The sequence below is a fragment of the Oryctolagus cuniculus genome, chromosome 6 (genome assembly GCF_051225735.1).
Source record: "Oryctolagus cuniculus isolate XC-2025 breed Fujian yellow rabbit chromosome 6, ASM5122573v1, whole genome shotgun sequence".
NCBI classification, from domain to species: Eukaryota; Metazoa; Chordata; class Mammalia; order Lagomorpha; family Leporidae; genus Oryctolagus; species Oryctolagus cuniculus.
In genome coordinates, this window is record NC_142872.1 from 737,472 (window position 1) to 758,088 (window position 20,617).

Genomic DNA, 20,617 nt, shown 5'->3' on the forward strand with positions numbered 1-20,617 from the left:
CTGTACCCGTGCATGTGACTGAACTGAGGACTGAAGTGTTTGTTTCCAGCCTCTCTCCTGGTTTTTTGATTTTTAATTTAATTTAATGTTTTTATTTGAAAGGCAAAGAGGAGAGTGGCAGGGAGGGAGAGGGGGAGAGGGAAGAAGAAGCGAGAGATCTTCTATCCACTGGTTCATGGTCAAAGCCAGGGCTTGAAGCTCCATGGGGTCTCCTGATGGGGGCAGGGGCCTCCCCAGGTGCGTTAGTAGGGAGCTGGTTTGAAAGTAGAGAAGTCAGGGCTTGCACTGTTGCACCTGTGGGATACAGACCTAGCAAATGGCCGCTGGTGCCCTTCAGCACAGTGGCAGCCCTCCCTGTTCCCTGGTTTTAAGCCTACCCTTTGCTAGTACCTTCTTCATTGCCCCCATCACTTCCTTGTTCCTGAGGCTGTAGATGACAGGGTTGAGCATGGGCGTGAGAACAGTATAGAAGACAGACACTACATCATCCTGGCCAGGTGAGTGGTAGCATGTGGGCAACATGTAGGTGTAGACAAGGGGCCCATAGAAGAGGTTGACAACTGTTAAGTGGGAGGAGCAGGTGGCCAGGGCCTTCTGATGCCCCTCTATAGAGTGCATCCAGAGCACAGCTGCCAGGATGAGGGCATAGGAGCTGGTGATGAATGGAATGGGTACCAGGAGCACTACCACCCCAGTCACAAAGAGCACCTCCTTTTAAGCCTCAGTGTCTGCACAGGCCAACATCAGCAACGAGGGCACTTCACAAAAGAAGTGGGCAATTTTCCGTGAGCCGCAGTAGGGAAATTGCAGGGTCATAGAGGTCTGGATAGAGGCATTGAGGGACCCTCCAAGCCAGGAGGCCACAACCATGAGCAGACAGACCCAGCAGCTCATGAGCACTGGGTAGCGCAGAGGGTTGCAAATGGCCACGTAGCAGTCATAGGCCATGAGGGCCAGCAGGAGGCACTCCACAGCTCCCAGGAACATGAAGAAAAACATTTGTGCCCCACAGCCCTCAAACGAGATGCTCGTCCAACTGTCATCTTGGGGACAGTGACTGAAGTAAAGAAGATGACCAGGAAGGACAACTGGCTGAGAAGGAAGTACATGGGCGTGTGGAGCCGGGCATCAGCCCAGATCCGGAGGACCATGGAGGTGTTGCCGGCCATGGTGAGGAGGTAGATCAACACTACCATGCCGAAGAGGAACAGGTGCATCTGACTGTTGTTAAAAAGGCTGGTCAGGACAAAGCCAGAGGCAGAGGAGTAGTTCCAGGGCTGTCTGCCCACTTCCTGCCAATCCTCACTGTGGGGAGGAAAGTGAACCGGCTCACAAAGGGCAGAAAAACAGTCACTCAGAGACAGGGAGGGGCGATGGATGAAAATGCAGAAGGTCAATGGCTGGAGAGCCTGACAAGAGCAGCAGAAGTCCTCTGAGATGCTCTTGTGCATTTCTGTGGGGTCGACATTATTTTGTAATGAAAAATTACATGAAAACATGATTGCAGCAGAGCAGTGCTCAGAGGGAAATTTATAACTTCATGTGTGGGCTAGAAAGAGGAGACAGTGAAAACCAGTGACCTAAATTTCCACTTCCAAAAGCTAGAGAAATAACAGCATATTATAGTGCTCTGAGTTTTGTAAAATATGCAGTGATATTTCTGGTACTTAAATAAGCAAGTGAATGCACAAATAAAAATTAAAACCCTTGTTCTTATGCCTAATTGGAAAACTACACCCACAGACATGCAGATTATTTTGTTGAAAAGTCTTACTTCTGTGAGGGTCTAGGTGGTAGATTTCTCTCACAAATAGATGGAATCTGGAGACTGGTGCTGTGGCACAGCAGATTAAGTTGATGCTGCAATGCTGACATCCCACATCTGAGCATTGCTTTGAGTGTTGGCTGCTCCATTTCTGATCCAGCTCCATGCTGATGTGCCTGGGAAAGCAATGGAAGGTGACCCAATTACTTGGGTCCCTGACTCGTATGTAGGAGACAGGATAGAATCCTGGGCTCTTAGCTTCTGCTTAACCCAGTCCCAGTTATTGTGGCCATTTAGGGAGTGAACCAGCATATAGAACATCTCGTTCTCTGTCTTTCTCTCTCTCTGTCACTTCACTTTGCCTTTATAATGAATACAATACATCTTAGAAAAATAGTTGGAACCATTGGTCTGGCCAGCAGGTGAATTTTTCCAGCTGGAAGACTTGTGCTGTGCACTTTCCTCTTGTTGCCTTGGTTCTCTGGAGTCTCAGCCTTGCATGTCTGTGCTCAGGTGCAGAAACTTGCCCTCTGAAAGTGTGCCTTGCATGTGCAATCTGATGGATCCCATGCCAACTGCACCTTCCTGCCTCCTTTCCCCCTGTGTTTTAACTTAAAAAAACTTTCCAGAAATGACCATGATATTTTTACATGTTAAAGGAGCATAGTATAAATCTATACATGTATCAGTGTGCAACGTTTGAATAAAGGTAGCTAGTATTTTCCATTCCTTGAACGTTTATCATTTCTAGGCCTTGTTTTATTAGGTTCCTGCCATCTGAGACACTACCCCTGCCCTCAGTCACCCCATATAGCCCAGAACCTGCCAACGTCGTCACACTGTCCTCACTCCTCCCTTCCTTACTGTGAAAACCACAGAACAGGCTTTTGCCTGCCACGTCTCCACTCTTCTGCCTCCTGACTGCCCCTCCTGCTTTCCCATGCAGCCTGTGTGGCATGCCATGCTGCTTCCTCTTAGGGGCCCTGACTGACAAACCATCTCTCTGTGGCATTGTCTTCTGAGTTGCTGCCCTCACCATATCTGAATGAAGGCAAAATCCCAGGTTCATTTTAAAATATTTTCCCAAAAAGAATGTCCTTGCATCATTCTGGTTTGGGCTCCTTGTAGGCGCATGTCTTGCTTGGTGTCTCAGATGACTCAGAACCAGTGGATTTTGTGTCCAACACCTTCCCCCACCACGATTTTATTGTTGAGGAGTGTGGGCCTTGTGCAGAAAACTCTTCCATTCAATTATTTTTGGATCAACAAACACTGACTTTCTAGGCAAGATCCAAAGTCCTCTGACTGTTCTGGCACAATTGGCATTTTGCAGTGGGTGGTTTCATGCACAGTCCTGCACCTTGCAAGGTATTCAGCAGCATCCGACGGCCTTACTTTCTAGATGCTAATAGAAACCCTCTGGCTATGACAACCAAAATGGTTTTCAGACATCACCCAATGTCCCCATCAGGCCACAGTCACCCTTGGTCGGGAACCTCTGCATCCTGTTTGTCACCTTTCCCATCATTTCATTTCCTTCTCCCCCTCTCCTCTGAGCCACCTGTTTGATGTCTGTAATATTTTGACCTTTATTTCGCCGAATGTTCTTTGCTGGCTTTACCCAACTTAAAGCACTAAGATTCAGCACCTACTCTCTGGAGCCTGGCTGCTGGGGTAGAAGCCCCAGCTCCACCATTTCCAAACTATTTGGTTGGACAGGCCCCTCAGCCTCAGGTTCTTTATCTTGAAAATTTTTAGGAGTGTTGGATGCACCAAATGGTTAATACATGTGGAGTGCTTGGGGGGAGCCATGTGCCATTTGGGAAGAACTGCTAGTAATATCAGTACTGTTACCACTATGATAACCCCAGCTTCTGCTTGGCCCTATAAAAGAGATCCTCGTGTCCATTTTTCAGGGTTATTATAAGTATTGGTTGAGAATGGTGATGCTGTGCCTTTCCTGTAACAGGTGTACAATAAACATCAGAACTCTTCCTTTCCTCATTTAAGCAAATGTGTGTTGCACAATAATCACACAATCCACACGTATACCTCCATGCAAAAGTCCCCTAGCCTCTCCCTCTTAGAGATCTTTTAGAAGAGGGGAGTGTTTGTTGTGATTGGGTGGGTTCGAACCTCTGCTGCACATGGAATCTCTCCATGTAGACTGCAGATTTCTTGCAGCAAGGGACTGTTTCCTGCTTTCTGTGACCTTCTGCATACAATGTGGTGCACAGTGGCCTCAGCCAATGCTGGAGGACTGACTATAAGTGTGTGTGGTGAGCAGGCAAAAGAAACACGCTTACCAGAAGGAACATCGCCATCTCTGTCGCTGCCCTCTGCCTTGGCCATCTGCACCCAACACCCGCTCTGCAGGGCGGTGCCTTGGTGCCTGCTCTCAGAAATGTTTCCTCAGTTGTCTTGGCACTGTTGAGTTTTCTTCTCATGGCAGTTTCTCAGGATTGCAATGAATGTAGGATGTGTGCCTGTGCAGGTATGTATGTATGAGTTTACATGTACATTTTGTGTGTACATATGTGTGCATGGGGTGTCTGAATCATATTTAGGTGGATTTGCTTTCTTTCTCACTGTCTTTCAGAGGAAGAGAATATGTGTTTCTACCCCAGTGTCTTTCAGCATGCCCACATCAGAAATGCCAGTAGTCGTCACTGAAGTGCTTTAGAATGAAGGAAAAGGAAGAAGTCCTGGACACAAATGATCGATTCTGGGTGGGGAGTTATATCCAGCACCAGACTTTCCTTTTTACTCTCTGGCTCTCCTGTTATGATTCAATTATATTTTATGTCCCTACAGTTTGGCTGATTTTCGTAAAGCACAAACTTAATTTTTCAACTGAGGATATATCTCTATGGGAAAGGCAGTGATAACCTAAAAAAAAAAGTCACCTACTAGATGGCCAGAGACTCTAACTGCTGGGAGTTCGACAGAAGAGAAGCTATGGAATTGCCTTTCCGTGACTTCCCATGGTGGTCAGTTTTGGGGCTGCAAGCACAGGGCACAGGGCAGGAGTTGAGTGACTGCCCATCTCTTGTACCTCCCACTGTGTACTCACCTCACATTGACCTGATCCACAGCCTCCATCAGGAATCTCTGTCTCTTGTTGGTGTTTTTCTTTCTTCTGTGTCCTTGTTCTCCTGGCTGGGGCTCAGAAGCCTGGTGAGGTCCCTGGGGAAGTTCACATGGAAACTGTGACATTTGTCTCCTACACAGAGCACCTCCAGAATCTTCCCACTTTCCTCCTAGGGCTGCCTCTTCTCATGGTACCGCTTTTAGGGGAGCTGCAGTCTGTTTAGTGTTCCTATTTGTAATTGTGTTTGCCCCCTTTCCCTATGTGAGGACAGTAGGAGTACCTGATCCTGAGGAGTGCTCACGATTAGCCCTGGTGTTGAGTCCTAGAGGATGCATGTGCTGGGAGCTCATGTCCCTTAGTCCCAAATCTTCACATCACAGACGAGGTAAAGGTGTCTAGAGCAGAGGTCTCCAGACCTGTCCATTCCAATGATCTGGGGAGCTCAAAATAATAATAATAATAGCAAAGCCTACTCCTCACTGTTTGGAAGAGTTGAAAGATTTCCAGGTGATTGTAACATGCAGCTAATCTGGGAACAGCTAACTTAGGGGTCTCAATGACACAGGAACACAGGAACAACAGCGGTGCCAACCAGATGCACCTCCTAGGCTCCTTAGGCAAAGGGTGGTCCCTGGATCAAGTGCCTCCTTAGGCTCTACCTTGGGCTCAATTCTGGAACTCTGGGTGGGGCTCAGAAGGTGGAGAGCACAAGCCCTCCAGGTGAAATGATTGAGAGCAGTTGTAGGGACCAGGACTGTAGCCCAGAGGTTCTTAGGATGGGTTTGCCCCAGGGAACACTTGGGAGGGTCAGAAGACAATTTTGGTTGTCACAGTGAGGTCATGGGGGTTGATAATGGCACTGAATGAGAAGAGGGCAGGAAGTTGTTAACACCCTGCAATGCATGGAATAGGCACAGAGCAAATTTAACCAGCCCAAAGATGCACAGTACCATAGCTGAGAAAGCCAGCTCTTGACCTGCTCTTGTTTCCTTGAGTGAATTTTGTCTCCCCCAAGCTGGTGTTCACCAAGGGTATTTCTGTTGTGTCCTGTGCAACAGTCAGGTGAGAAATGCATGTTGTGGCAGCTGAGTAAGGCTGCATGGGGTTCATTGAAGGAAACCTTCACTAATTCTAGCTGAAAAGGAAAGACTGGAGTCAAAGGAGATTCTTTGGAAGGCACAAAAACTCACATCATTCATATCAACAAAACAACCTGAGCTTGGGGTTTGAGGATGCATTCAGACATGGTGAGGTGTTCCCTAAACCAGCTGAGCAACTTGGCACAAGCAGCCAACTCCCTGAAGAATATCTGGGACTGTGAGAAGATTGGTCGTCCTTTCCACTTGGTTGCACACATGGCACTGGGCTCCTATGCATGGAAACACAGTCTAGGATAGCAGTGGCTGCCTTGTTGTCACTTGTGATTGGCCAGGCATGCAGGCGTACACCTTCCGGATAGGTTAACGCCGGCGAGACCTCGGAGACACCAGACGCGTTTATCGGCTTTTCAGCTTCCACTTTATTTTTCAGCAGACTCGCATTACATGTTGCCAACGCCCGCCGTCTTCGCCTCCTCCAACCCTCTTATATATCCCGCCCTGTTACCGGCATTCATTCACAACTCCTTCATTCACCACTCCCGCTTATTACTCGCGTTCATTCACAGCTCCCGCCTGTTACCGGCGTTCATTCACAACTCCGCCTTTTACCAGCGTTCATTCATAACTCCCGCCCACCATCCACCTATTTATATATGATTCACGGAAAACATGTTACCAACTCAGCAAGAGTAAGTGTGGGAAACAGGCAATAACAGGATGCTTAAAGTCAAAACAGGATCTTGCAATTAGCAACGGGCAGGGTGGAAAAAGCCCAGCACTAAACTTCTTGTGCTTGTACATGTCTGGAGGGGCACAGCTGGCCAGGCTGTCCCGTTCCCCGACACAGGCAAACACCTGGTTTGTGGGTGGAATTTCCACAGTTCTGCTGACTTGCTTAGTGTCTATAACCATGGCCAAAATCAGAACTCAGTGACAGGTTGACAACAAGGATGACTGACCTGTAAGTCATGTTGTCATCTGTGAAACAGGGCTGGGAGAGGGGAGGTAGGCATCTTTTTGTTCCATAATTTAAGCTGGCATTGGGATTTCTCAGCTCTGCAGTCTCTGGACACACAGACGGCTCTAATATATCCACTAGCCAGCCTACTGTGTGCTGGGACTGTGCCCGGTGTGACTTTTACAGATGAACAGAAAGCCAGGATTCAGAGGTTGCAGAGGCATGGGTTCTAGCTCCTTCTGATCCCATGCCAGTACTTGTTTTGACCCCATTCCAACTTCCCCGAAATCTGACATCTGCAAAATTGGTGAGGGACTGGCCACTAAGTGGCAGTCTAGTTCAAATAATTATTTTATAATGCCAGTTAGCTTCCTTTAGTTCCATGCTACATAATTCCAGATGCTGCTCAGGTAAAACCTAAAAGGAAACATCTAAAGGAACTGCACACACAGCACCAAGAAGAAGTGGACCACAGCCCAGTCCTTGTCTCCAGACCCCCAGCTTAGTTCTGGAGCAGAGGCCCCGTGGTTAATGAGCATGAGGGGGATGCGCTTACAGGGAGAAGGGGCTCTGGCACAGAGTACTGTCTCTAATGTAGGACATGGAGGAAGGTGATGGCTGTTCATCCTTTGGGAATCTTTACAAATGTGGGTGGGGGGTCCTCACCTGGGCAGACACCTGGGGCCCTGCTGTTCTTCTGGATGAGTTTTTCAAAACTGAAAGCCACTCATTCTCTCTCCCAGGTTCTCAAGTGTTTCCTAGGGTTTCCTGTGCAGGTAGTTAGGTGACTTCACAAAGGAGGCACAGCATAGATTTTAGTGACTTCTAGATAGGAACCAGTATCAAGATCTGAGGCAAAGTCTGTGGTTTCTGGAGAAGCTGGGGCTCCACTGGAAACAGTGCCCCAGCTGTGTGCCATCCTTTGGGGTGCCAGGGCCCCCAGGCTATTGTTCCAAGCCATTATATATGCCAGGTTCTTTGGGATGGGCTTGGTGCATGTTAACAGCTACATCAGTACACATGGCATCTTGGTGTCTGGGGGAAACTGCATGCCACCTGCCAATTATTTATTTTTATTTTATTTTTATTTATTTTTTGACAGAGTGGACAGTGAGAGAGAGAGACAGAGAAAAAGGTCTTCCTTTTGCTGTTGGTTCACCCTCCAATGGCCCCCGCGGCCGGCGCGCTGCGGCCGGCGCACCGCCCTGATCCGAAGGCAGGAGCCAGGTGCTTCTTCTGGTCTCTCATGGGGTGCAGGGCCCAAGTACTTGGGCCATCCTCCACTGCACTCCCGGGCCATAGCAGAGAGCTGGCCTGGAAGAGGGGCAACCGGGACAGAATCCGGTGCCCCGACCGGGACTAGAACCTGGTGTGCCGGCGCCGCTAGGTGGAGGATTAGTCTATTGAGCCGAGGCACTGGCCCCACCTGCCAATTAGATAGGAAGGGCCTGTCTCCTGTCCTCTCCCCTTCTTTCATGGCATCTACTAAAACCGGTTTCAGTTCTAGTTTCATTTTTGTCCTGTTGTTTTATTTCTTAATTGAAAGTGAGTTAGAGTGGGAAGCAAGCTAGTATTTATTTTCCATTTTGTGTTAGATGTGTAAGTAATATTATGCAAGAAGTAATTGTTCATTACTTTGTATATGAAGACACAAAAATTTTGACAGTTAACGAGCTTAATGGTCAAGATCATGATTTCAGCAAATGGTGGATCTGAGAATGAGCCCAGATCTGGGTCACCACAAACTCCATGGCCTCATGGTCTGCTGAGTGGCCAGTGTGTGTTACACCTGTGCCAGACTTACACTTGGGAATGCCAGCTATGTCAGCATGCATGGATGCCCACAACATGACTTTGGTGGCATGTATACACAGACCTAGTAAATTGACATTTTAGATCAAGTCAACACATTAGTTCAGTGAAAAAATATGACCTTGGCCTCTTTCTCAAAATCAGATGCATGGTTATTTTATGAACAATAAATGGTACCCTGTGTTTGAAGAGTACAAAAGAGATGACAAAATGTGGCCCGTACCCAGTGCCTCGTTCTCAATTGCTCTGTCATTCTCAAAGCAGCCATGCATCAGACAGGCAAACCCTCCCTACTCCCAAGCCATGAATACCAAGATGAACTGGGTGATGATTCTTTGCCATATCTGCCAAGTGTATTCATTTTTTTAAACCACATTTAAGCTTGTTCTGTTGCTGCAGAATTTTTATTTGTTGATGCTTTTACTCACTCAACTTGTATTTATTGATCATTGTGTTCTGATGGCAGTGTTGAACTTCTTTTTTTTTTTTTTTTTTTTTGACAGGCAGAGTGGACAGTGAGAGAGAGAGACAGAGAGAAAGGTCTTCCTTTGCCGTTGGTTCACCCTCCAATGGCCGCCGCTGCAGCCGGCGCACCGCGCTGATCCTGGCAGGAGCCAGGAGCCAGGTGCTTTTCCTGGTCTCCCATGGGGTGCAGGGCCCAAGCACCTGGGCCATCCTCCACTGCACTCCCTGGCCATAGCAGAGAGCTGGCCTGGAAGAGGGGCAACCGGGACAGAATCCGGCGCCCCAACCGGGACTAGAACCCGGTGTGCCGGCGCCGCAAGGTGGAGGATTAGCCTATTGAGCCACGGCGCCGGCTAAACTTCTGATTCCTAGAGCCTGAAGCTGCGTATGGGCCATCCTCCTTTGGAAAATATGGGATCCAGTAACAACCACCATGTTTCTCTTTAAACATCATTGTTGAGAGATTCTCATTGAAACCTGGGTTCCAGGTGCCTAAATCATCCCAGGAAGTACACAAGCAAAGCCCAGGGAGAAAGTGTCTTTATTCTTGTCCAAACATGGACTTGGCCAGGGCTGCTTTCTGTGGTCTCCTGACCCTAATGTACTGTCCTATCAGAAACCTAGTCAACATCTGCTACATCTTTTTCCAAGGAGCCACCAGGGATTTAGAGAGGGAAAAGGAATAATATGAGTTTCTTTTTAAAAAGCTCTCATCTTACCCAGGTGTCAAATTTAGGTTCATGGCTGAAGTACTTTATATTCATTTTTTTAGTTGCATTATTTTTCATTTTATTTGGGGGGGGGGAGAAAGAGATCGATTGATCTTCATCCACTGATCATGCCCCAAATGCCCACAATAGATGGGGCTGGGCCTGGCAAAGCTAGGAGTGGGAAACTCCATCTGGGTTTCTCTCATGGGTAGCAAATTTCCAAGTATTTGAGACATCATCTGTTGCCTCCTAGGGTGCACATTAGCAGGAAACTGGAATTGGAAGCAGAACTGGGACTTGAGACCAGGTACTCTGATATGGGATGCTGTGTCCCAAGTGGTGTCTTAACCACTGTGCCAAATGCCTGGACCTCACTCTATGTTTAAAGGCAAGGCTGTGACATCTGTGTTCTCCTTGGTCCACTTTTTTTCTATTCCCTCAAATTCCTTCCTTGCCACCCTCACTGGTTCTTCTGTCTGCAGCTGTCAGCCACCTCTACCATCACTGCCTAATCCCAAATTCAAAGAACTGACTCTTGGGGAGATGCATGTGACTGGGCTTCATATATGCCCTGTGCCCAGGAGATTGGTGCGGGGATCACATTCAGTCCCACTGAACAGGGCACCTGAATGTATGTGTAAGGTGGTTTCCTGCTAAAGTCAGGGAGAACCTTGTTGCTGCTTTGTGCTTGATGCTCTGTGTTTGTTATCAATGTTATTGTTTTGTATTATTTTCTCTAACTACAGTCCTTTAGGGAGGTTTGTCTGTCTGCCTGTCTCTCCAGTAAATAATACTAATCATAGCTGCTGTTTGTTGTACACTCACTTGTGTCAATCATTGAGGCAGGAGTCTTGTAGTCTCACGCTAGCCTCATGAAATCTAGATTATTACCTGTGTGGGCCATAGAGAGGCCAGGAAGTTTAATCTATTTTCTGAGCTACATGATTAGTGAGGGCAGAGTCAAGAGTTAAACCAAAGAATGCCATTCCCTAAAGCCTCAGATTTTAAGGATGTGATTTCAAATATGCAACTCTAGAATGTCCTAATTATTGGTGGAGAAATATTTCCCAAAACAAATCAGAAAACAACTTGTCTACCACTGCCTCCATCAGTGAAACCATTTACTCAAACCACTGGGGAAGAGTTGGGTGTTTCCAACAGCAGTTACTGCCTTCCCATGTTGGCTGGTTAGTATAAGTGCTGGAGGGGTCAGACCCATCAGCCTATCAGTTGGGTAGATTGTCAGAGAGCTGAATGGGTCAAAAGTCAGGGTCTTTCAAAGAAGCCTACAGAAGAAACCCTCCCAAACGTGTTTTTTTTTTAGAAGATCAAAGTACAGGTTGTGCATACCAAAATTTTGTGTGCACATCAATCTTTGTAACTGTGTAAAGTAAATTAATTATTTCTGGGTATTTAAGTGAAAGCAATTGTAAGATACAGAATCAACCCAGATGTCCATCAACTGATGACTGGATGTAGAAATTATGGTGTGTACACACACACACACACACACACACACACATACACACATGCACTATGGAATACTACTCAGCTGTAAAATAGAAAATGAAATCCTGTCTTTTGCAACAAAATGGATGCACCTGGAAACCATTATACTTAGTGAAATAAGCCAGTCCCAAAAAAGACAGATACCATATGTTTTCCCTGATCTGTGGTAACTAATAGAGTAGCTAAAATGTAATGTATTGGAGTGAAATTGACATTTTGAGATCTGATGGTTGTTTACAGCCCTTGTCTCTACTGTTGAGGAACAGTGTTTTTTTCTTCAGAATATTTGTTGAACTTTTTACTTAGTGTAGGGTTAACCTTATGCGTATGAAGTGAAATGAAATAGCTCTTTGTGAAAATTAGGAGCGGGAATAGGAGAGGGAGGAGGAAGAAGGATGGGAGCATGGGCGGGCAGGAGGGTAGGGTGGGAGTATCGCTATGTTCCTAAATGTGCATATATGAAATTCATGAAATTTGTTTACCTTAAATAAAATTTAAAAAAGGAAAAAGTTAAAGTAATTATTAATAAAGAGAGTAAGGTGTATACTCCCATATATTTTCATGTAGCTGACATTTTATCAGTAAGAAATTAGAAAAAAAATGTCCAGTTACAGAGAAACATATAAATGCATTTTGTTAAGTCTACTCCATGGAGCATTATTAATCCCCTGAGAATTATGTAGGCATACATAAAATATGTATCTTCATGGAGGATATTTTCTGTCAGTGATAAAACGCCAAAGCAGAATATAAAGCTACATAATGACTGGGGTTGGTTCTGTGGTGTAGCTTCTGGTAGGGCTGCCACTGGTGCCCGTATCCCATATGGGAGCTGGTTTGAGTCTCAGACACTGTACTTCTGATCCAGCTCCCTGCTGGTGCCTGGGAGGGCAGAGGAGGATGGCTGACGTGCTTGGGCCCCTGAACCCATGTGAGAGACCCAAGGGAAGCTCCTGGCTCCTGGCTTTGGATCGGCCCAGCTCCAATTGTTGTGGCCCTTTAGGGAGTGAATCGGCAGATCAAGGCCTTTTCTCTCTCTCTGCCTCTCTGTAATTGCTTTTCAATGAATGAATGAATCTTAAAAAAGAAAAAAGCTACATAATGATTAAACCAGTAAAAATGATGCTTTTATTCATGTAGAAAAGAAATGGAAGAAAATTTGAATTTTGGGATGGTATTCCTTTTACTTCTTATTTCTATTATCACTGTAGTACTTCTTAAAAATATGCTACAGCTCATCCCTAAGGAATTGTTGGGATCTTGAAGCTGGTTTCCATACTCCCCTGCACTGGATACAGCAGAGATAATCACTTTTATCTGTCTGACATCATTCTCCAGACTTTGAGTTATGGTGGGGAGCACTGAACCCCAGAAGGTGAAGCACCTTCCTCTGGGTGGTGCAGGTGGTGTCTACTGAGAGCTCAGGATGCTGTCTCTCTGTGTTGTCTCTGATGGATGGAGGAAGGAGATGGACCAATCGCCCAGCCATGTCCTGTAGATTGTGAAGCTGTTCTCAGTCTGTGCTCTTTGGAGAAGTCACGGGGTGACCTTAGTATTGCCTGACCTTGGCACTTCTTTCCTGGTCACCTTGCCAGAGCCACAACTTGTGGGAGGCTTGAGCAACAGGAAGGGTCCCTGTGCAGATGGTGAAATTCAGGTAATCAGCTACAGCTGATAACCACACTGTTGGATGGCCTCTGGGACCCACCATCATCAGGGACCTGGGGACCACGGTGCGGAATTCCAAGGCTCTCCTGGGTATTTGTACAATTAGAGAACTTACTACATGCTCACACTTCCATGTAGGGAATCTTTTTAAAGAAAAACACACAATTATTCTATACTTTGACCCCCACAGTTGCACCATTTTGCTTTGGGAGAGTCTCATTCCTCCTCCAGTAGAGGGGTGTGTCTCATGGCTGCCTAGAGAACATGTGCATCTTTGTGTCACTTTTCTCTCTATTGAGTCTTTTAACAACCCTTCAAAAATGTTTTTTGCATTGGTCACATATAAATTTCTTGTTTTGTAACTTTATAGAAAAAATTGAAATTATAAGTTGGCAAATTACAGTCATGACTATTTATAGGGTACATAATGATGCTGTAATTTATTTTTTAAATGAAAGATTTATTTATTTATTTGAAAGTCAGAGTTACACAGAGAGAGAAGGAGAGGCAGCTTTGGTGGAGGGCATTTGTCAACAACATTCAAAGGCAAATGCACCACCTGCTGTCATCAGAAACAAGGACCTGTCAGCTGGGGCAAACAACAGACAGGGCAGGCTGAGGGAGGGAGAGGCTTTCAGGAATAAGGATGTGAAACTCTCCATGGCACCCTGAGAAATCAGGCAGAAGTGTTCATATATTTTTAAAATTTATTTATTTGAAAGGCAGAGTTACAGAGAGACAGAGGCAGAGAAAGAGGGAAGGGGTCTCCCATCTGCTGATTCACTCTCCAGATGGCTGCAACGGCCAGAGCTGCCCCAATCCAAAGCCAGGAACAAGGAGCTTCTTCCAGGTCTCCCACATGGGTGCAGGGGCACAGGACTTGGGTCATCTTCCACTGCTTTCCCAGGCCACAGCAGAGAGCTGGATTGGAAATGGAGCAGGTTGGATTCGAACTGGCATCCATATGGGATGCCAGCACTGTAAGTGGCAGCTTTACCTGCTATGCCATAGCACCAAGGCCTTGATAATGTAATTTATGAGTACAATGTAGAATAATTAAATCAGGCCGGCGCTGCGGGTCACTAGGCTAATCCTCTGCCTGCGGCACTGGCACTCTGGGTTCTAGTCCCAGTTGGGGTGTGAGTTCTGTCTTGGTTGCTCCTCTTCTATTCAGCTCTCTGCTGTGGCCTGGGAAGGCAGTGGAGGATGGCCCAAGTGCTTGGGTCCTGAACCCACCTGGGAGACCAGGAGGAAGCACCTGGCTTCTGGCTTCGGATCCACAGAGTGCGCTGGCCATAGTGGCCATTTGTGGGGTGAACCAATGGAAGGAAGACCTTTCTGTCTCTCTCCCTAACTCTGCCTGTAAAAAAAAAAAAAAAAAAAAAAAAAAAAAAAAAAAGAAACAGAATAATTAAATCAAGCAAATAAGCTTATACATCACCTGAAATACTGATCACATGTTGTGATGAGAACATTTGAAATTTATTTCCAGTGATTTTGTACAATACATTATTATTTACTGTGTTCACCACACAGTCAACATATCTAAAGGAAAAACCCTATTATTCTTCTTGCCTCTGGTAGCAACCATTTAGATTCCACATTTAAGTGAGAACTTGCAGTATTTGTCATATTATCTGTGTCTGGCTTATATCATTTGGCATAATGTTCTCTGATTCTAACAATGTAGTTTTAAATGACAAAATTTCTTTTTTTTTTAAAAGCTGAATAGGGGCCAGTGTTGTGGCAGAGCCAGTAAAACCGCCAGCTGTGGTGTCGGTGTCCTGTATGGGTGCTGGTTCATGTCCTGGCTGCTCAGCTTCTGATCCAGTGCCCTGCTGGTGGCCTGGTAAATCAATGGGAGATGAACCAAGTGTTTGGGCTCCTGCCACCCACATGGGAAACCTGGAAGAAGCTCTAGATTTCTGGCTTTGGCCTGGCAGCCATCTGGGGAATGAACCAGTGAATAGAAGATTCCTCTCTCTGTGTCTTCCTTTCTCTCTCTGTAACTCTGACTTTCAAAATAAATCTTTAAAAAGGCTGAATAGTATTTTATTCTGTATATTATACATTTTTATCCATTCACTTATTATATAATACAATATTGATATATTCCATAACTTGGCTATTGTGAACAGTGCTTTGGTTAACATGGAATTGCAGACTTGTCTGACATTCTGACTTCAGATTTTTTGGATAAATACCTGATAGTAGGATTTCCTGGTCATATGGTAATTCCTATTTTTGGTGTTTTTGAGGAAATGGTACCATTTTGTATTATGGCTCTAGTAACTCACATTTCTTCCAACAGGGTGAAACGGTTCCTTTTGCTCCTCACCGTTACCAACGCATGTTAGTTTTTTTTTTTTTTTTTTTGGTTAATAGGCATTCTAACTTGTGTGAAGTGATATCTCATTATGGTCTTAATTCGCATTTCCCAATGAGCATTTTTGTAGCCATTTTTTTTTGAATCAGGTTTATTTTCTTGCTATTGACTTGAGTTCCTTATATATTTTGAATATTAATACCTTATGAGGTTATGGCTTACAAATGTTTTCTCCCAATCCACAAGTCATTCTTCACTGTATTTTTTCCTTTATCATCAAAGTTTGTTAGTTAGATGTGATCTCACTGGTCTTTTCTTGTTTTTAGTACCTGCCCCTTAGGGGTCAAACCTAAAAAAATCATCATCCAAACAGTGGAATATAGATTTTTCCATGTGTTTTCCTTTGGTAGTTTTGTAGTTTTTGGTCTTAGATTTAAGTCTTTAATCCATTGGGGCTGATTTAAATATATATATATATATGAAAATATATATATATGAATGTGTATGATGAGTGTTATATATAGTTAGCAATTTTTCTACATTTGCATATTTGGTTTTCTCCAAACAATTCACTGAAGAGATTGTCATTTCCACAGTATGTGTTTTTTTTTTTTTTTTTTTTTTTTTTTTTTTTTTGACAGGCAGAGTGGACAGTGAGAGAGAGAGACAGAGAGAAAGGTCTTCCTTTTTGCCATTGGTTCACTCTCCAATGGCCGCCGCGGCCGGCGCGCTGTGGCCAGCGCACCGCGCTGATCCGATGGCAGGAGCCAGGAGCCAGGTGCTTTTCCTGGTCTCCCATGGGGTGCAGGGCCCAAGCACTTGGGCCATCCTCCACTGCACTCCCGGGCCACAGCAGAGAGTTGGCCTGGAAGAGGGGCAACCGGGACAGAATCCGGCGCCCCGACCGGGACTAGAACCTGGTGTGCCGGTGCCGCTAGGTGGAGGATTAGCCTAGTGAGCCGTGGCGCCGGCCCACAGTATGTGTTCTTGCCATCTTTGTGGACGATGATTCATATGTGTGTAGGTTTATTTCTGGGTCCTTATTCTCTTCCATTGGTTGATGAATCTGTTTTAATTACAATGGTTTTTTAATATGGGTTGAAATCAGCTAATATGATGCCTCCAGTTTTGCCCATGGTTGCCTTGACTGTTTGGGATATTTTGTGATTCCACATGATTTTTTAGGATTGTTTTTCCTATTTCTATGAAAAATGGTATTGGAGTTTTATTTTGAAATTTCACTGAATTTGTAAATCACTTTAGGTAGTTTAGACATTTTAATAATATGAACACAGGGGGCGGCGCTGTGGAGTAATGAGTGAAGCTGCCTCCTACAGTATGCCCAAATGGTCGCTGGTTGGAGTCCCACCTGCTCCATTTCCAATCCAGCTCTCTGCTGTGGTCTGAGAAAGCAGCGGAAGATGACCCAAGTCCTGGGCTCCTGCACCCATGTTGGAGACCTGGAAGAAGCTCCTGGCTCCTGGCTTTGGATTGGAGCAGCTCTGGCTGTTGCGGCTATCTGGGGAGTGAGTCAGTGGATGGAAGACCTTCTCTTTTTCTGTCTTGAGTCTGCCTCTGTCTCTCTGTAACTCTGCTTTTCAAATAAATAAGTAAGAGAGGGAGGAGATGTACAATTTGGGACATGCTCAATCGGACTTGCCCCAAGTGGTGGAGTTAGAAATGTGCCAGGGGTTTCCAATACAATCCCATCAAGTTTGCATATACCAATGCCATCTCACTAGTCGAAGTGATCAATTTCAGGTCACAATAGATCACAATGATAAGTCTAAGAGATAAAGGGATCACATAAATAAGACTAGTGTCTGCTAATACTAACTGATAAAATAAAAAAAGGGAGAGAACGATCCAACATGGGAAGTGGGATACACAGCAGACTCATAGAATGTCAGATGTCCAAAACCACACTCTGGCCTCAGAATCAGCCCTTAAGGTATTCGGATCTGGCTGAAGAGCCCATGAGAGTATTTTAGGGATGGAAAGCCAAGACACTCTGGCAAAAACAAACAAACAAACAAACAAAACACCTAAATGAAAGATCTCTGCGAGTGAGATCCCAGTAGAAAGAACGGGCCATCAAAGAAGGAGGTACCTTTCTCTGAAGGGAGGAGTGAACTTCCACTTTGACTGTGGCCTTCTTGAAATAAGATCAAAGTTGGCAATCTCAGGGGGCTTCCATGGCCTTGGCAACTCATGACTAGAGCCTGGGGAGATTGCTGACACCTTAAACAAGAGTGTCAATTTGTTAAGTCAACAACAGGAGTCACTGTGCACTTACTCCTCATGTAGGATCTCTGTCCTTATGTGTAGTTCAATGTGAATTAGTGCTGTAACTAGTGCTCAAACAGTATTTTGCACTTTGTGTTCTGTGTGGTGGCAAACTGATGAAATCTTTACTTAATATATACTAAATTGATTTTCTGTATATAAAGATAATTGAAAATGAATCTTGATGTGAATGGAATGGGAGAGGGAGTGGGAGATGGGAGGGTTGCGGGGGGAGGAAAGTTATGGGGGCGGAAATCCATTGTAATCCATAAACTGTACTTTGGAAATTTATATCTACTAAATAAAAATTAAAAAAATATATATGAGCACTTCTGCTTGATTGCTCAGGGTGCCTTGGATTGTTTCACATTCTTATTCCTGAAAGCGTCTCTCTCCCTCTGCCTGCCCTGTCTGCTGTTTGCCCCAGCTGACAGGTCCTTGTTTCTGATGACAGCAGGTGGTGCATTTGCCTTTGAATGTTGTTGACAAATGCCCTCCACCAAAGCTGCCCTTGCTGAGGGAGTTCCAGGACTGGGTCCTCAGGGAGTCTCCAGACAGATCAAAGAACACAAACACAGTTCCTGGGAGTGAGGTTCCCTCTGCCTCTGAGGACTCAGCTGCTGTCCTGGAGTCCACCACCCTAGTGGTGAGAGAGGCCGGGCAAGGAGACCTCACAACGCTGCAAGTCTCACCTGCTGTGGGCACCTACACTGGCTCTCTCACCCCCTACTGCACACTCTAGGTCTGTATGTTTTCTCTGGGAAGACATCAGTGGAGTGCGTGGGTAGGGGCCTTGTGTCTCTCCTTAAAGGGAGACATCAGAGGCTGTGCCAGGGTCTCGCAGCTCAGAAGCACCCTGTGCCCTGCCTGAGCATTCCTGACCTCTGTGGCCTTGGATGCAGCACCCACATATCTGATCTGTACCCTCCAAGTCTCTCCCACTTGGTTAGGCAGTTCCTCTGGAATCTGGAAGAAATTCAAGCAACTCTCAGAGAAAAGTTAATTAATGCCTGGGGGTAGAATTCCTAATGGGCAAAGGTGATTGGAGCCCCCAGAAGTGATTACATAACAGCAGTGTTTCATTTCATCAGGCAGTTCCTTTACTGATGCACAAGCTCACATTTGTTTCTCATTTCCTGCATTGCCATAGCCCCCCTGCAAGGGATGCATCAGTCCCACAGTGTTTTCTTTGTAAATATCAACTCAGGCGTCTGGGGTGATTTTCTGTGAAGAATGTGCCTGATTCCCTTTGGGGAGGTCAGTTTCCAAGGTTGATAGTGACCGGCTGGAACAGCTTCATAAACTTGAGGTTTAGTTGGGATCAGTCATCTGGTTCTTGCCAGGAGTGAAGGGAAGCTCACTTCCAGGTCAGTTCTTTCAAAGTGTGTAAATTAGAATCTTTCAGCAATTTATGAGACTTTCATTTCCACAGGACCTGAAACCTACACGTGGGGGATCCCAGACACTGAGAGCCAGAAGGGATTGCTGGCTCTGCATGGAAGCAGGGCAGAGAAGAGTTACCTGGGTAAGGCTTGGACTGAGAGACAGGCACTGGTGTTGACAGAGGACAGGCCACCGGGTGACACTGTTCTCCACCTGCCCACCATCTGAGATGCTTGTTTCCTGACTTGGTTCTCATCAAGGTGAGAGATGGGAGCAGGATTCTGAGTGTGGGTGTCAGTAGGTTTGTGTGTGTGAAGGGGTGTGGGAGCTGGAGGGCAGAGGAGAAGTCTGGATGGGAGGGGATAAGATGCTCAGTCATCACCCACAGGTAAGAGATGGCACACGGACTCTGAATCAGCCTGTCTAGGTTCAAATCCAGGTTCTGTACTTTTTACCCATTTCATCTTGGCTAAGTGAGCAAACCTCTCTGCTGGGGTCCCTTATCTGTAAAATATGACATAGCAAACTGCCCATGAGGGTAATTACTAAGTGCAAGGTACTTAAAACTGTGACCTCTACTTAGCATATATGTGTTACCCATTGCTGTTTCAAGTATGACCTATCTTATAGATTTTTTGTTCAGAAATATATCTTTTTTTTTTTTGACAGGCAGAGTGGACAGTGAGAGAGAGAGACAGAGAGAAAGGTCTTCCTTTGCCGTTGGTTCACCCTCCAATGGCCGCTGCGGCCGGCGCATCACGCTGATCAGAAGCCAGGAGCCAGGTGCTTCTCCTGGTCTCCCATGGGGTGCAGGGCCCAAGGACTTGGGCCATCCTCCACTGCACTCCCTGGCCACAGCAGAGAGCTGGCCTGGAAGGGGGCAACCGGGACAGAATCGGGCACCCTGACTGGGACTAGAACCCGGTGTGCCGGCACCGCAAGGCGGAGGATCAGCCTAGTGAGCTGCGGCGCTGGCCAGAAATATATCTTTTAGAAAAGATTTATTTATTTCAAAGGCAGAGTGACATAGAGGTGGAGAGATCTTCCATCTGCTAGTTCATTCCCTAAATGGCCACAACAGTTGAGGCTCTGCCAGACTGAAGCCAAAAACCTGGAACTCTATCTGGGTGTCCCACATGGGTAGCAGGAGCCCAAGTACTTAGGCCATCTTCAGCTGCCTTCCCAGGCACATTAGCAGGGAACCGAATTTGAAGTGGAACAGCCAGGACTTGAATCAGCTCTTTGATATGGGATGCCGGCATTGTAAGTGACATCTTAACCTTCTGTGCTACTACTACACCAGTCCCCCAAAATATACCTTAAATGTACAAATTAGTTATTCTCTGATGTTTAGGTTTTAGTGAAAAATGGTGTAATGCTGAAATCACCTGGTTAAAGAGAACTGGAAGAACTGAAGCTATACTATCCAAGTCTGATGGAGATCAGTCTCCTGGGAAGATGAAGCAGACCTGGTCAGGTGTCCACCCTGGGCAGGCTCACCAGGTCACCCACCAAGCTGGGAGGCCCCTAATGGGGATGCTCTG

General features: G+C 45.9%; 1 protein-coding gene and 1 pseudogene across 4 annotated transcripts in view; one reads left to right on the forward strand and one right to left on the reverse strand.

The window, feature by feature from the left end:
- Positions 1 to 20,617, forward strand: part of LOC100342421 (olfactory receptor 2T27) — a 30,905-nt gene that overhangs the window by 6,038 nt on the left and 4,250 nt on the right. For 2 of the 4 annotated variants that reach the window (XR_011389403.2, XM_070075746.2), the window contains exon 2: positions 19,123 to 19,333. The exons of 1 other annotated variant lie outside the window; for it this stretch is intronic. The gene's annotated coding sequence lies outside the window, so the exon portion shown is untranslated. Of the gene's footprint in view, positions 1 to 10,114; positions 10,209 to 19,122; positions 19,334 to 20,617 lie in introns of those variants that run through there. One more of the 4 variants, XM_089334699.1, reaches the window with a different exon arrangement.
- Positions 138 to 3,454, reverse strand: LOC149125877 (olfactory receptor 2T27-like; annotated as a pseudogene).